This window comes from Sapajus apella, unplaced genomic scaffold (assembly GCF_009761245.1).
Source record: "Sapajus apella isolate SASKATOON/1434 unplaced genomic scaffold, GSC_monkey_1.0 scaffold40, whole genome shotgun sequence".
NCBI lineage: Eukaryota > Metazoa > Chordata > Mammalia > Primates > Cebidae > Sapajus > Sapajus apella.
Window position 1 is genome coordinate 6,105,607 of NW_022436980.1, and position 15,511 is coordinate 6,121,117.

At 33.7% G+C, this 15,511-nt stretch overlaps 1 protein-coding gene across 4 annotated transcripts in view; it reads left to right on the forward strand.

Moving 5' to 3' along the window:
* The window catches only part of ZBTB20 (zinc finger and BTB domain containing 20), a 796,445-nt gene that overhangs the window by 155,532 nt on the left and 625,402 nt on the right, over nt 1–15,511 (forward strand). For all 4 annotated transcript variants that reach the window (XM_032299329.1, XM_032299328.1, XM_032299331.1 and 1 more), the window contains one exon: nt 15,114–15,165. The gene's annotated coding sequence lies outside the window, so the exon portion shown is untranslated. The remainder of the gene's footprint in view (nt 1–15,113; nt 15,166–15,511) is intronic.

Sequence of the window (15,511 nt, forward strand, 5' to 3'; positions counted from 1 at the left end):
TGAGCACCTTATCCTCTTTTGAAAATATTGCAATGTTTTGTGATTTCTGTTTCATATCAGGAAAGAAAAAGAATCTTTCCAATTATTTCTTTAATGAATCAGTTACTTTGTGGAGCTTTTGAAAATGTTACTTTTCAGATAGATTCAACAGTCTTACCCCTATTGTGTAAGTTAGTAGTAAGCTTTCTGCATTCATTGTACCTGGGAAGGTCAAGCATTTTATGACCTCAAAAAGCGTGATTCTTGTTTTATACAATTACCTAAAAGTTCCCATTATTTAAAATGGATATTTCAACCATCTCAAGGTTTACTTTTACTAGGATTCTCAAGTGGTTTTTATTTATTGAATACTGAATCAAACTGAAGCAGACTTTATCAAGTTATCAAAAATCTTACTTTATGTATTTTCTCATTTTATTTTAAAAATCATGGTTGTATGACATGCTGATGTAATTTGATGGTAAATTTTGCATTTAGATTTTATAGTTTTAGCATTTTTGTCAAACCCTAGTTGAAGCTACAAAAATATTTTGACAATATAGATTTTAGAGATTTATGTAGCCAGAGCAGATAAAGCAGAATTGGATGTCAGAAGCAGAGTACAATTCATTGGTTATCATGATTAGAAGGGCTGATATCTTAATGAAAGCTGATTGGCAGCAGAATTTATTACAGAAACTGTAAGATGGAGAGTAGAAAATGATAACATTACTAATTAATATGTAATGTATCTTGTGACGGTGTGAGTCAATGTATTATCATTTAGAATCTTTACTAAATTTTAGTTTAATTGTGTAGCTGTTTTGGTGTTAAAATACAATTTTGAAAAACATATAATGCATTTAAAATACCTTTTGAAAATAGCTATCAACCAGAAACAGGTAAAGGTGTATTTATTATGCTTTGGATAATGGTATATTCCAATTGGGAAATTTATAAGACCTAAAAGATTTTCAGGGAGAAAGAATTGTTATAATAGATGTAATATAATTGTAATGTGAAATGGCCTTACAAGGTATCTGACAACATTCTCATAAAACACTGTAAGGGAAATCAGTAAACATCTTGAAGACAAAGGGATCATGAGCAATGAAAAAGATGAGTTTATTAAAAACAAATCATGCCTGACAACACTAATAATGTTTAAAATAGAATTGCAGAATTAGTATGGATAAAGAGAATGTAGTTTTTGAACTTCAACCAAGTGTTTGTTGTAGCTTTTCAAAAATAATTGTAAAATTATGATATAAAAAATCTGATGGCTAAAATATGCAGAGAAAGCTGATGAATCTACATAAGGCCAAAATGTAATGCCAAGAACACCCTCAAATGCATTGCAGAATTAGGTGCCAGTGACAAGAGTGACCTGAGGGGTTCAGGTTTTGCATAATCTTCTCCAAACCCCCCATACACATATATTTCATATAAAAGGAAAATGTGTATCACAGAAAAGCAGATTCTAATACAAGTCCTCCTAACACCTTTTCTGATCAAATTTTCTTGCTAAGTCTCCCCATATATAAATTTTGGAGTCTTCACTGATGGTTTAGAATGGGGTCGCCAAATGCATCCCACTCCCTTCTGTAAACAAAGTTTTATTGGAGTATAGCCATGCTCATTTGTTTATATGTTTATTATCTCTGGCTACTTTCAGACTATAGTGGCAGAGTTGAGTAGTTGAGACAGAAACTATATGACTGGCAAAGCCTAAAATATTTATTATTTGGCCCTTTATAGATAAAGGTCCTGGTTTAAATGAATGAATGTTTTCACCTGTACAGGCATTCGAATCATTGTCAAGTCTAGGTATAGTCAGAATATTTGTACATTGCATGAATGTGGGATGGAGTGAATATGTACAGATTCAGGGTTTGGTCTCATCCTGAATATTCCCATATTTTGTCGGTACTGACCTATCTATTTTGTCAGTAAAGGTCCAAAATTGGGTATGTGTCATTGTAACTGTTGTCATTCAGTTCCATTTGATCATTCTTGACATCATAAAAGGACATATGACATATCAAAAGTTTAATGGGGAAGTGTGAAGGAAACAATAGCTGAGAAGAACAATGTTGTTAGTCTTATGTATTAAGACATTTTAGGTCTAATGCAGTAGCAGTATATTTTGTTTACAACTTTTTCAAAGTAAGTGTCATGCAATTGATCTTGAACCCATCTCTCATATGGACTTACTGTGCCCCATTAATGCTGAGGAAAAGAGCATTTCCCAGCCAAGGATTCAACTGAAGAAAAAATTACCTTACACATTGAAAGCACTTGAAAAATATTTATGGCTAGAATATTAAGTTCCTAATGATTTTTGTAAATTCATTTATTCATTATTTAGATATATCAGTGCTTACTATGTGCCAGGCATGACACCTAGTGGCAAGTGATTTGGCAGAGAATAAGACAGATAGCCTCCCTAATGTAGGAAATTTGACAATAAATCAGTTTATAAATAAATAAAATAGTTGCAGATAGTGATAACCTGTGAAGAAAAGAAATTTGGGTAGTGGGATCAAAAATGACTTGGGTCAGATAGGGTGGATAGTGGGATAAAGAGTAATGAGGTGCCATTTGAGTTGAAGACTGAATGATGAGAAGGGGAGGCCATCATGAAATGATCTGTGAGAAGAGCCTTGTAGAAGAGAAGTTCAAAAGCCCCAAACAAGTATGGCCTTATGAAGGAAGACAAAGAAGGTCAGTATGGCTGGATTTTAGTAAAACAGTTTGTATGTAGAGATGTGTGAGTCTGTTTTTGTGTCTGTGTGAGAGTGTTCTTGGGAACAGGACATAAAATTAGCCCCTTGTTTGTCTTCTTAGGTACTCAATTGATTAGTATTTTCTAAACATAAATGTATGTTTCTGATCTAAAATGAGAGGATTGAATTGATTGTTTCATTGTTCAATGAAAGAGGAGGCCATTTATAGGTGTCTTGACAGAATAAGAGTGAGAAGAGAAAATACATTGCAATAGCAAAAGTTTGGGAGAAACTGGGAATTAGTACTTGGTTATTTGGCTCTAAGACCAAGGAGAAGCTTATTTTGAATGTCACTACATGGGTCTGGGTAGTTGTTGTGCATCCTGATAGTGCAGAAACTTGTTCACAGAAAACGATAACTGAGCAGGGACATTTAAAGAAAGCTGTTGTTGAAGGGAGTGTTTGAGAAAAGGACATAGATTTTTTTAAAAAACATAATTGATTTTTAACAAGGAAAAGGTTAGTACTGGGAATAGGCAAAGCTCAGTGACTGAAAAGAGACATCCTAAACCCCATGATCTCCATCATCAATGCCAGCCTTACAGAAGAAAAATAGGTTGTTAGTAGATGGACCGGATTATGATGTGGGAGGATGGCATGTTCAAATTAAACCAGGAAATGGAAGGAGTATATACCACATCAATACACCTTTTAGGAAAAGAAAGAAAAAAGTAAATTCAGAGAGCAAAACTGGCTTTGGATAAGAAAGTCAACTGGGAAATAATATAGCAAAGGAAATAGTTTCATTTTAAAAAGCATTATTTTAATGGTTATTGAAGCAGTTGTGGAAAACCTGAAAATATGCAAAGAGATGTTTTTGAAACTAGAAAATAAGAAGAGGTCTATAACAAAAGCATGAAAATGTCTAAGCATTTAAAACATATAATTGAAAATTCAGTTAATTTAACAAATTACTTAAAATTTAAACTCTGTTGCCTGTATTTTGGCTTAAAAATAAAAATTCCTAGTCCATAGCTGCTAATCTATTTTATATCTCAGATAGGCAAAAGTCTATGCCTTAATTGAAAGGATGAAGCCTTTCATATCAGTCTGAAGTGAAAAATGATATACAAACCTCTTTCCTTTTTCTGCTTGCTTGGATCAGGTACTGACCAGGTGCTTCGCTTGGGTACAGACTTGCGAGTTTTCAGTGTTGACCTTTGATCATGAAATATGGAGACAAGAATGGTCCTGCGAATCAGTGCTGCTCAGGTTCTAAATCTGGTTTCTCGGTGCAATTATATGTCATACTTTAATTTCTCTAACTGGCATTTCTTGCGTTAAAATAAATTTGGGTACATTTTGAATTTAACAGAAATGGACAGAGTAGACAAGAATACCTCATGCTGAACTTTATGGAAAAGACATCTTGAAGGACATGTTGATGGCATAGGAAAAGCCTGATATATGTGTGAAAATATTTCAGCTACATGCACATTCATGACACATTGTAGGCCCAATAATTGTTTGCTGAAATGATGTATATTTATTTAAAATCTTATCTCATTGGGTGAGGCAGTACAATTTCTGCATTATTTGGAAGTGAGGATATACAATGGAACCAGATTATGAAGGATTTTGAAAACCAAGCATATAGGACTTGATACTGTAAGTGATTAGGAATTATTATAGGAAATGACTAGATGATTTCCAAATTTTTTTATGGTGTATGGGATGATAGAGAGACAGAGCAAAGAATTATATTTTATTCCAGGCATACTTTTATATTAACCAAGCTCTCATTCCCAGCCTAGCTTGACTGCATTGAAATGAATTTCCCCATAAAACTATAGGTCTCATGCATAAACAAAAAACAAACGAAAAAAAAAACCTGCCTTAATTACTAAGCTTCTTCCTTATGTTTTGTATCTGTATTTCCATTTGCCTTGTGTTATACCTTCTTTTCTGTATATCTGATCTTTAACCATATTTTAGGACTTTGAACACTCTGCTTTATTTTGCCCTTTTATACTTACTTGTGTTTCACTGGTACCTACCTATTTGCACTTATTTTCAGAGAGTAACTCAATAAAAATTAAATGGAATGAATTTATAACTAAAATCAGTTCTGCACAAACCATAAAGATGGGATTTATTTATTTTATTTATTCTTTTTTATTATCCTTTGCTCTTCATGAAACTACTAAATGTATTAAGAGTGGAACATTAAAAGCAAACCCTGCAAATTGGTTGCTGTCTTTGGTAACAATCTGTCAAAAGGATATCTCAAAAAGATATTCATACTGTAGTTTTAGCCACTTGCTGGCCCTCACTAAGTATGCATTTTACTTTGACATGTTATTTCATAGAAATGATTTATTACTAGAAAGTAAAAGTTGTATCATCTGGTGTACCTCTCATCAAACAAATTAGGAATAGCAGACAATCCCACCTTTAAGAAGTTATTATGATAATATTGACCATTTATACTGTTGTCTTGATTGGCCTTTGGAATAATTATTCTCCTATTTATCCCATGAAAATTGCTTCCAGAAAGGAAATGAGAGGTCAGCTTTTATTGTACAGTTCCATATTTACTGAGCTGGTGATATCTTATTTTTCAATTTTGGGCGTTGACTCTGGGAAATTTACTATGTTATATAACCATAAACTGCACAAAGGTGGGGCCAGTTTTGTCAGCATCTTATGAATAATTCACCAAATGATTTTTTTTTCTGGGAAAACCAGCATGAAAGTTACTAGCATGGTAGTGAAGAGGTAGACTTGTGTTAAATATATTATCACACAAGAAAAACCATCAACTCATGAAAGATTGAAGATGGAAATGGAACATGGTCTGTAGGAATGCGAACTCTGCAGCCAGATTGATGGGGGCATAAATGCTGGGTCTGCCAGTAAGTAAAGCGGTATCCTTTGGCAAATTCGTTAATCTCTCTGTGCCTTAGTTTACACATCAGTAAAGTGGGGATAATGATATTACCTACCTCCTAGAGTTTTTATGAGGTTTAAATAAGTAAATACTAATAAAAGTGCTTTGAACAGAAACTGAATATGGGGTCTGCTCATTTGTTTGCTATCTGTTAATCTTCAGAAGTAAAGGTGAAAATTAAATAGCTTTCTCTTCAACGGGGCCTCCTCTGAGAGTTACAAAAATATAAGAAGAAAAGTGTTGTCTCTTCTAAATGTGGAATGATTTTAAAGTTACACTATTTTGTTTCAAAGCTCAAATACCTTGTAATGCAATTGTCCTTAAAGGAAACATATTTAACCTGTAACCAATACTAAATTAACCAGAATTATTGTTACACATACCCTTTAGAAGAAGGATACAAATCATAACAAAATAGCTTATTATTAGGCATGTCTTCAGAAGAATCTTCAAACATTCTCCTTTTCTCCTGAGGGTCACTGTATGGATGCAACCTCCTATGTCCAAGTATTTAGAATTCTGAAAAATTAGAAGGCAAGAGTTTTTGTGTGCGTGTTGGGGGGGTCCCTGAACCCCTGGAAATTTTATACAAAATTTTGTAAGCATGTGCACTTTTCTAGAGAAAAATATCCTTGGTTTTTTATCATCTTCCCGGAGGCCTGACTTCCCAAAAGATTAAGAGTAATCCTTGAAGGCAACATAAATTTTTCATTTTAAATGAAAGATAAATTTATAATTTCCTATTAACTAAGGCAGAGAAATCTACTAGAACATCTTGCATTTTTAGTTAAAAAGATCTAAAAACAAAAACACCTTTCCTCCTGGTGAACGCTTAGCTAACCAGAACATTTAACTAAGTAGCATTCAGGTAATCAATGGTTACTTGCATCAAGCTGCAGTCATTCTTCACTGCATTAGCTGAGTTGGTGAAAATAGTCCAGTCTCATCTGGAGAAAATGTTGATTTTTAATTGATTCATTCTTTCTTTTTTCCTTGAGGTTTCAAAATTATTACTATTTTTTATAGTTTCATAATTATGGATTTATTATGGTATGCTCGGGAATAAGAGCATTCTGTAAATGCTTACTTCAAAACCATTATCTTATCAATCTAACATAATTTAGTACTGAGTATTTCTGTTCATAGTGGAGTAAAATATCTGACAGAAGACTAGGGAAAGTTGGAAGAAAAATAATTTTACTGACCTGTGAAATTTTTTTAAAAAGTCTTCTATTTTTATGCACTTAATGTTTAAGTTCACATTTTCTTTGGTATTTTTAAATTGCTTTTTATTAAAATGACTTTATAGAAGATTTTTAAATGATTGTTCTATGGATCCTTAGAAATAATAATTCATTTCAAGCCCAAAAAATTTTCAAGTTTTTAGTTTAAGGGGATTAAGTAAATAATTCAGAAGTGCATTCTGTTTACCCGTTAATAATTAAGCAGTTTAGATTGTGTACTTTTTATAGTGATTGAGTTTTAATTTATTTATTTGTTGGTGTGTTGGTTTTTAAGAATTTATTTAAGGAATTCTGCTGTTGGGAAATAAACAGAGTCAAGCTTCGCATAATAAAAGCAAGGGCTTGGGTTACTTTTAAACAGACAAGTAAAGAAAAAAGTAGTTTATTATTATTCTACTTTAAGTTCTGGAGTACATATGCAGAATGTGCAGGTTTGTTACTTACATATACATGTGCCATGGTGGTTTGCTGCACCCATCAACCATCATCTATGTTAGATATTTCTTCTAATGCTATCCCTTAGCCCTCACCTTCCGACAGGCCCTGGTGTGTGATGTTCCCCTCTTTGTGTCATGTGTTCTCATTGTTCAATGCCCACTTATGAGTGAAAACATGCAGTGTTTAGTTTTCTGTTCTTGTGTGTGTTTGCTTAGAATGATGGTTTCCAGCTTCATCCATGGCCTTGCAAAGGACATGAACTCATCCTTTTATGTGGCTGCATAGTATTCCACAGTATATTTGTGCCACATTTTCTTTATCCAGTCTATCATTGATAGGCATTTGGGTTGGTTCCAAGTCTTTGTTATTCTGAACAGTGCTGCAGTAAACATACATGTATATGTGTCTTTATAGTAGAATGATGTATAATCTTTCAGGTATACGCCCAGTAATGGGATTGCTGGGTCAAATGATATTTCTGGTTCTAGATCCTTGAGGAATAGCCACACTGTCTTCCACAATGGCTGAGCTAATTTACACTCCCACCAACAGTATAAAAGTGTTCCTATTTCTCCACATTCTCTCTAGCATCTGTTGTTTTCTGACTTTTTAATGATCACCATTCTAACTGGCATGAGATGGTAACTCAATGTGGTTTTGATTTGCATTTCTCTAATGACCAGTGATGATGAGCTTTTTTTCATATGTTTGTTGGCTGCATAAATGTCCTCTTTTGAGAAGTGTTTGTTCATATCCTTCACCCACTTTTTGATGGTTTGTTTTTTCTTGTAAATTTATTTAAGTTCTTTGTAGATTCTGGATATTAGTTCTTTGTCAGATGGATAGTTGCAAGAATTTTCTCTCATGCATGTTCACTCTGATGATAGTTTCTTTTGCTGTGCAGAAGCTCTTTCGTTTAATTACATCACATTTGTCAGTTTTGGCTTTTGTTGCCAATGCTTTTGGTGTTTTCGTCATGCAGTCTTTGCCCATGCCTGTGTCCTGAGTGGTATTGCCTAGGTTTTCTTCTATGGTTTTTATGGTTTTAGGTCTTATGTTTAAATCTTTAATCCATCTTTATTTAATTTTTGTATAAGGTGTAAGGAAGAGATTCAGTTTCAGCTTTCTGCATATGGCTAGCCATTTTTCCCAGTACCATTTATTGAATAGGGAATCCTTTCCCCATTGCTTGTTTTTGTTAGGTTTGTCAAAGATTGGATGGTTGTAGGTGTGTGGTGTTATTTCTGAGGCCATTGATCCTCTGTTCTGTTCCATTGACCTATATCTGTTTTGGTACCAGTACCATGCTGTTTTTGCTACTGCAGCCTTGTAGTATATTTTGTTCTTTTTGCTTAGGATTGTCTTGGCTATGTGGGCTCATTTTTGGTTTCATATGAAATTTAAAGTAGTTTTTTCTAATTCTGTGAAGAAACACAGTGGTAGCTTGATGGGGATAGCATTGAATCTATAGATTACTTTGGGCAGTACAGCCATTTTTGCAATATTGATTCTTCCTAACCACGAACATGGAATGTTTTTCCATGTGTTTGTGTCCTCTCTTACTTCGTTGAGCGGTGATTTGTAGTTCTTCTTAAAGAGGTCCTTCACATCCCTTGTAAGTTGTATTCCTAGTCATTTAATTCCTTTTGTAGCAATTGTGAATGGGAGTTCGCTAGTGATTTGGCTCTGTTTGTCTGTTATTGGTATATAGGAATGCTTGTGATTTTTGCTCATTGATTTTGTATCCTGAGACTTTGCTGAAGTTACTTTTCAGCTGAAAGAGTTTTTGGTCTGAGACGATGGGGTTTTCTAAATATACAATCGTGTCATCTGCAAATAGAGAGAATCTGACTTCCTCTTTTCCTGATAGAATACCCTTTATTTCTTTCTCTTGCCTGATTGCCCTGGCCAGAACTTCCAATACTGTGCTGAATACGAGTGGTGAGAGAGGGAATTCTTGTCTTTGCTGGTTTTCAATGGGAGTGTTTTCAGTTTTTGTCCATTCAGTGTGATATTGGCTGTGGGTTTGTCGTAAATAGTTCTTATTATTTTGAGATATCTTCCATCAATACCTTGCTTATTGAGTGTTTTTAGCATGAAGAGCTGTTGAATTTTGGCAAAGACCTTTTATGCATCTATTGAGATAATCATGTGGTGTTTCTCATTGGTTCTGTTTATGTGATGGATTATGTTTATTGATTTGCATATGTTGAACCAGCCTTGCATCCCAGGAATGAAGCTCACTTGATCGTGGTGGATAAGCTTTTTGATGTACTGCTAGATTCAGTTTGTCAGTATTGTAGTGAGGATTTTTGCGTTGATGTTCATGAGGGATATTGGCCTGAAATTTTCTTTTTTTGTTGTGTCTCTGCAAGGTTTTGGTATCAGGATGATGCTGGCCTCATAAAATGACTCAGGGAGGATTCTCTCTTTTTCTGTTGTTTGAAATAGTTTCAGAAGGAATGGTGCTGGCTCCTCTTTGTACCTCTGTTAGAATTCAGCTGTGAATCTGTCTGGTCCTGGCCTTTTTTTGGTTGGTAGGCTGTTAATTGCTGCCTCAATTTCAGAACTTGTTATTGGTCTGTTCAGGGATTTGACTTCTTCCTTGTTTCGTCTTGGCAGGGATGTATGTGTTCAGGAATTTATCAATTTCTTCTAGATTTTCTAGTTTATTTGCATAGAGGTGTTACAGTATTCTCTGATGGTTGTTTGCATTTCTGTGGGATCAGTGGTGATATCCCCTTGGTCATTTTTTATTGTGTTTATTTGATTCTTCTCTCTTTCCTTCTTTGTTAGTCTGGCTAGCAGTCTATCTATTTTGTTAATTTTTTCAAAACACCAGGTCCTAGATTCATTGATTTTTTGAAAGGTTTTCTGTGTCTCTTATCTCCTTCAGTTCTGCTCTGATGTTAGTTATTTCTTATCTTCTGCTAGCTTTTGAATTTGTTTGCTCTTGCTTCTTTAGTTCTTTTGATTATGATGTTAGAGTGTTGATTTTTAGATCTTTCTTTCTTTCTCTTATGGGCATTTAGTGCTATCAGTTTCCCTCTACACACAGCTTTAAATGTGTCCCAGAGATTCTGGTACGTTGTGTCTTTGTTCTCATTGGTTTCAAGAAATGTCTTTATTTCTGTCTTAATTTTGTTATTTACCCAGTAGTCACTCAGGAGCTGGTTGTTCAGTTTCCATGTAGTTGTGTGGTTTTGAGTGAGTTTTTTAATCCTGAATTCCAATTTGATTACACTGTGGTCTGAGAAACTGTTTGTTATGATTTCCATACTTTTGCATTTGCTGAGGAGTGTTTTACTTCCAATTATGTGGCCAATTTTAGAATAATTGTGATGTGGTGCTGAGAAGAATGTATATTTTGTATAATCTGTTTTCTAAGCTTAATGATGTATTGTAAATTTTCACCTGTCATGTTTAATGAACACTTAATATCCTATCACATATAATTTATCTAACCAATTCACTATTCTGGAATATTTTGGTTTTAATTTGCATTTTTTTCATTGCTTTTGCAGATTAATATTATTTTTATTTTTATTTTTGAAACAGAGTCTCACTCTTTCGCCAGCCTGGAGTGCAGTGGCGCCATCTTGGCTCACTTCAAACTCTGCCTTCCAGGTTCAAGAGATTCTCCTGTCTCAGCCTCCCAAGTAGTTGTGACTACAGGCTCACACCACCATGTCCAGATGATTTTTGTGTTTTTAGTAGAGACAGGGTTTCAGTATTTTGGAGATTGGTCTCAATCTCTTGACCTTGTGATGTTCCTGCCTCAACCTCCCAAAGTACTGGGATTACAGGTGTGAGCCACCATGCTAGCCTCATATTATTTCATTTGTATTTTAGCTTCTTATTTCAGCTTATTACTTATAAGTATTATTTAGAATTAATGGTATTAATTAGTATTAAGAGTAATAAGTGTTACTATTTAATATATAGTTTAAAATATATTTTATAAATATTAAAATATATTTATAAATGCATTCCATATTTTAGGAGAAAACTCACAATTCTATTGTGAATTGCCTATTCATGTATTTTGCTCATTTTAAAAAGTAGAATAATATGTTTATTCATTTATAAAGATTCTTGGCCAGGTGTGGTGGCTCATGCCTGTAATCCCAGCACTTTCGGAGGGTGAGGTGGGTGGATCATGAGGTCAGGAATTCAAGACCAGCCTCGCCAAGATGCTGAAACCCCGTCTATAATAAAAATGCAAAAATTAGCTAGGCATGATGCCAGGCACCTGTAATCACAGCTACTTGGGAGGCTGAGGCAGGGAATTGCTTGAGACCAGGAGGAGGAGGTTGCTGAGCCGAGATTACGCCACTGCACTCCAGCCTCAGTGACAGTAGGAGACTCCGTCTCAAAAAAAAAAAAAAAAAAAAGACTCTTAACCCAGTGAACAGTATACACTTTGAAAATATTTATTTGTTGATGGTGTCTTAATTTGGAATTTTGTTAAAGATGTCTTTATACATATTTTTTTTTTTGGTGACTGGGTCTCATTCTCTTGCCCAAACTGGAGTACAGTGGCAGGATCATGGCCAACTGTACCCTTCACCTCTCCAGGCTCAGGTGATTCTCTCACCTTAACCTCCCGAATAGCTGGGACTACAGGTGTGCACCACCATGCCCAACTAATTTTGGTGTTTTTTGTGGAGACAGAGTTTACTATGTTCCCAGGCTAAAATTTTTAATTTTAACTAGTAAAAATCATAAATCTTTATGCTTATATTAATTACCACTGTATATGTACTTAAATAGTCCTTCTTACATTGGAGTTCAGAAAATTATACATGATGTGGTTTTTTTTTAGAGGTCCTTGACTGTTTTCTATGTTATATTGAGTTATAGTGACCTGATTTATATTTTAATGCTGATAAGATAGAGAACAGAATTTATTTTTCCATATGTAGTCAGTCAACTATCATAACATTGTTCATGGAAATGCTACTTGTAATACTTACCCCATATTGGAGTCCGCCTGTCCTCTTCTACTGGTCTGTCTCTTCCAATGCCAATATCACACTTTTCACTCTTTGGAAAGAACCTACCTTGTTCTCTACTCCATTGCTACAGGACCCAAACCTAATGCTTGATGTTTTCTCTGTTTAAATTTGTTTTTTAAGTTTGTTAATCCCCTGGTTTGTTGTTATGTTTTAAGCTAGCTTTAAAGCACCAAAACCATTAAAAATCATTTTAGTTCATTTCAGTACAACAAAGGTTTTTTTAATGTTTGCTGTATAATAAGCCTTGTGCTTGCATTAGGAATACACAAATGAGTCAGATATCTGCATAGCAATGTCCCTGCACTGGAAAAATGTGTTAATCTGATGGAATCAGACAGCATGTAAATGGTAAAGAGAGTGGCCTCATGTTAATAACTTAATTTTCTTTTGATTCTTTCTTATTCTTTTGTTATCTATGACTTCTTGGCCCTAGCCATTTTATATGTTTTCCTCTTTTATTTAAATTTAGGAAAGATGAATTATTATGTGAAATTGATTTAACAGAGTTAGATTGACTCAGGCATATGAAAGATGGTGACTCTTAATATTAATATAGTCTGTTCATTTTCTAATTAATGAATTGAAAATTGTGGTTTTCTATTTTTGTTCTCTAAATATTTATTGTGATATTGCTAGGCACTATTTAAGGAACTTTAAGGAAAATAACAATACCTTTGACAAAGTAATCTAGTGGGAAATTCACAATTTATAAAAGTACTAGCAATATAATAAACTAAATAATATTGAATGCAGTGTTTGGTATGTGCTGACCATTATACTAGGCAAGGAAATATGTGTTATTTGATTCTAAAACAGTTCAGATGGTCCTTCAGATATTTTTTTGACTCTCTTCTTTACTTGATTCAGATTTCTTATTATTATTACCTCATTGGAGAAGCCTTCCTGGCCAAATCTATCTAAAATATCAGGCCATGTAACTCTCAGTGCTATTATCTTGTTTTATCTGACTTTATAGTACTAATTATATGACATTACAAGTCTGACAATTTATTTGCTTTGTGCCTGTTTCTCCTGTTGCTAGAATGACTATTGAATGGAAGAATAAACAATGCATTGTAGGAATTTATAGTAGCAGAATTACAGTTTAATTTGGTATATGTGATGTAATTTCTTTAAGCCTAAATTTCTCATCTGTAAATAGACACAGACTTAGTGCCTATTTTATTGGTTAGGCTGTTCATTCATTCGCTGAGTAAATATTCATTGATATCCTAGTATATGGCAGGCCCTATTCAAGAAAATGGGGTTACGGTGAAAAAGACAAAGTGCTTTTCACAGTAACATACTTCCATTCTAGAGGAAGAGACAGATAACAAATTAATAAAAACAACTTTTATAATATTACATATAATGGCCAAGTTAATTTTCTCAAAGGTGTCCTTCACGTTATCTCTATGATCGGAACATTTTTTGGTTTTTGTTCCTAATCATCCTATCTCATCATCATCAATTGTTCTGGTCTCACTCCTCCTAGCAGTTACTAACTTTGTGCCTCTCCTAGTTTGCAGTTGCAGAGAAACTGTAATATTGCTCATGTACCCCAAATATAACAGGACTGTCAGATTCCTTTTCTGGACCCTATTTGTCTGTTAGTGCAGCCAAACCGTAGGTTTGTTTTGCTTTACTGGTGTCGTTTGTTGTTTGCAAAAATATTGTGCATGCATATTGATGATACACTCAATTAAAATCCTCAGGTTTTTTAAATTTTAATGGGCATTTTACTGTAGATATACTAGATTATAGAATCAGCATATGTTTATGTATTTTCATTATTAAAACTGCTTTTGAGACTTTGAATGGCTAAAAATCTCTGTGGAGATTATTAGTAAATATGACATGTAGGTCATCATTGAGATTTTCATAGCAAATTTAGAGAGATCATTTTCTAAGGACACACAACATCAAATTCAATTTTTAATAGGAGAGTCGTTTTTAGTTCAATCTGTCTATAGTCAAAGTCACCAAATTGGCTTTAAAGAAACCTCAACATCCTCCTTGTTCCCAGTCCAGCTTCAATTCTATACTGTCAGATGCATTTGGATGAAAAGAAATTTAAACGCAACTCATCCATTTGTTCGGCATCCTTGCATTTGAATATGGGGAGGACCTTACTATTAGCCTTTCTGCTAAGACGGGAAATATTAAGCCATGTTTTAATGTCAATGCCTTAGGTACTAAGCTGTACTGAACATGTTACCCTTTACATTTTTATTTCTTTCCATCATTTTCTTTTGATTTTCTTTGGGTTATCTGTGTTTATGTAAATATCTCTAACCTTACCTACAATTTTGAGAATAGGGCTTGTGTTTTATCTTTCTATACTTTGAAACTCACCAGTGAGGACCAGTACATTATATATCATAGATCTTTGCAAAGTCTCTGTTAAATAAGAATAAACAAGTAAATAGGTTAAAAGCAATTTGAGATTTTCTTTTCTTGAAAGACAATATGAAAATAAAAATGCAAATATCCTTATGTGTTAGGACAACTTCTTATGATACTATAGCAAATACTAGGCTGTCCCTCCTCAAAAATGTATATGGAATTGTTTAGATTATATATTTGGGCCACATTTTTCTGAGTACTTGTACACATATGAATGTGGTAGCTTTTAGTTTTATTTTTAAAACTATAGATATTAGTTGACATACACAAACAGCTACCTGAGTCATAAAGATATTATAGAAATGCAAATTTTTTGGCAGATTTCTAATTTTAAGTATTCCTTTTCTTACAGACAAATAAAAAGAAGTGTTAAGAATTGCCCTTTGAAACTCTAAAAGCTGAAGGTAATGTCCGATGATATTTTCTTGAATGGGCTTTATCTTCTTGAATTGTCTTAACGACATTTAGGTCTTGGATTTACTACCTCTGTTTTTTTGTTTTTGTTTTTTTTTTTTCATTGTTCTTCAACACATTTAATATATTTTTTCTTTGCATACCTAAAAATAATCTGAAATTATAAGTTAAAAATATAGAAAATTTACATTCTTTCTGAATATTTCAGCCTGATTAGATGTTGCTAAAACTCTTCTTCCATTTGATTATGTATTATGTCCCTTTGTGCCTCCCTTTTTTATTGATTTGGAACTCATGATTTTAAACTGTTCTTTCCTTAAATAGACATATTGGCTT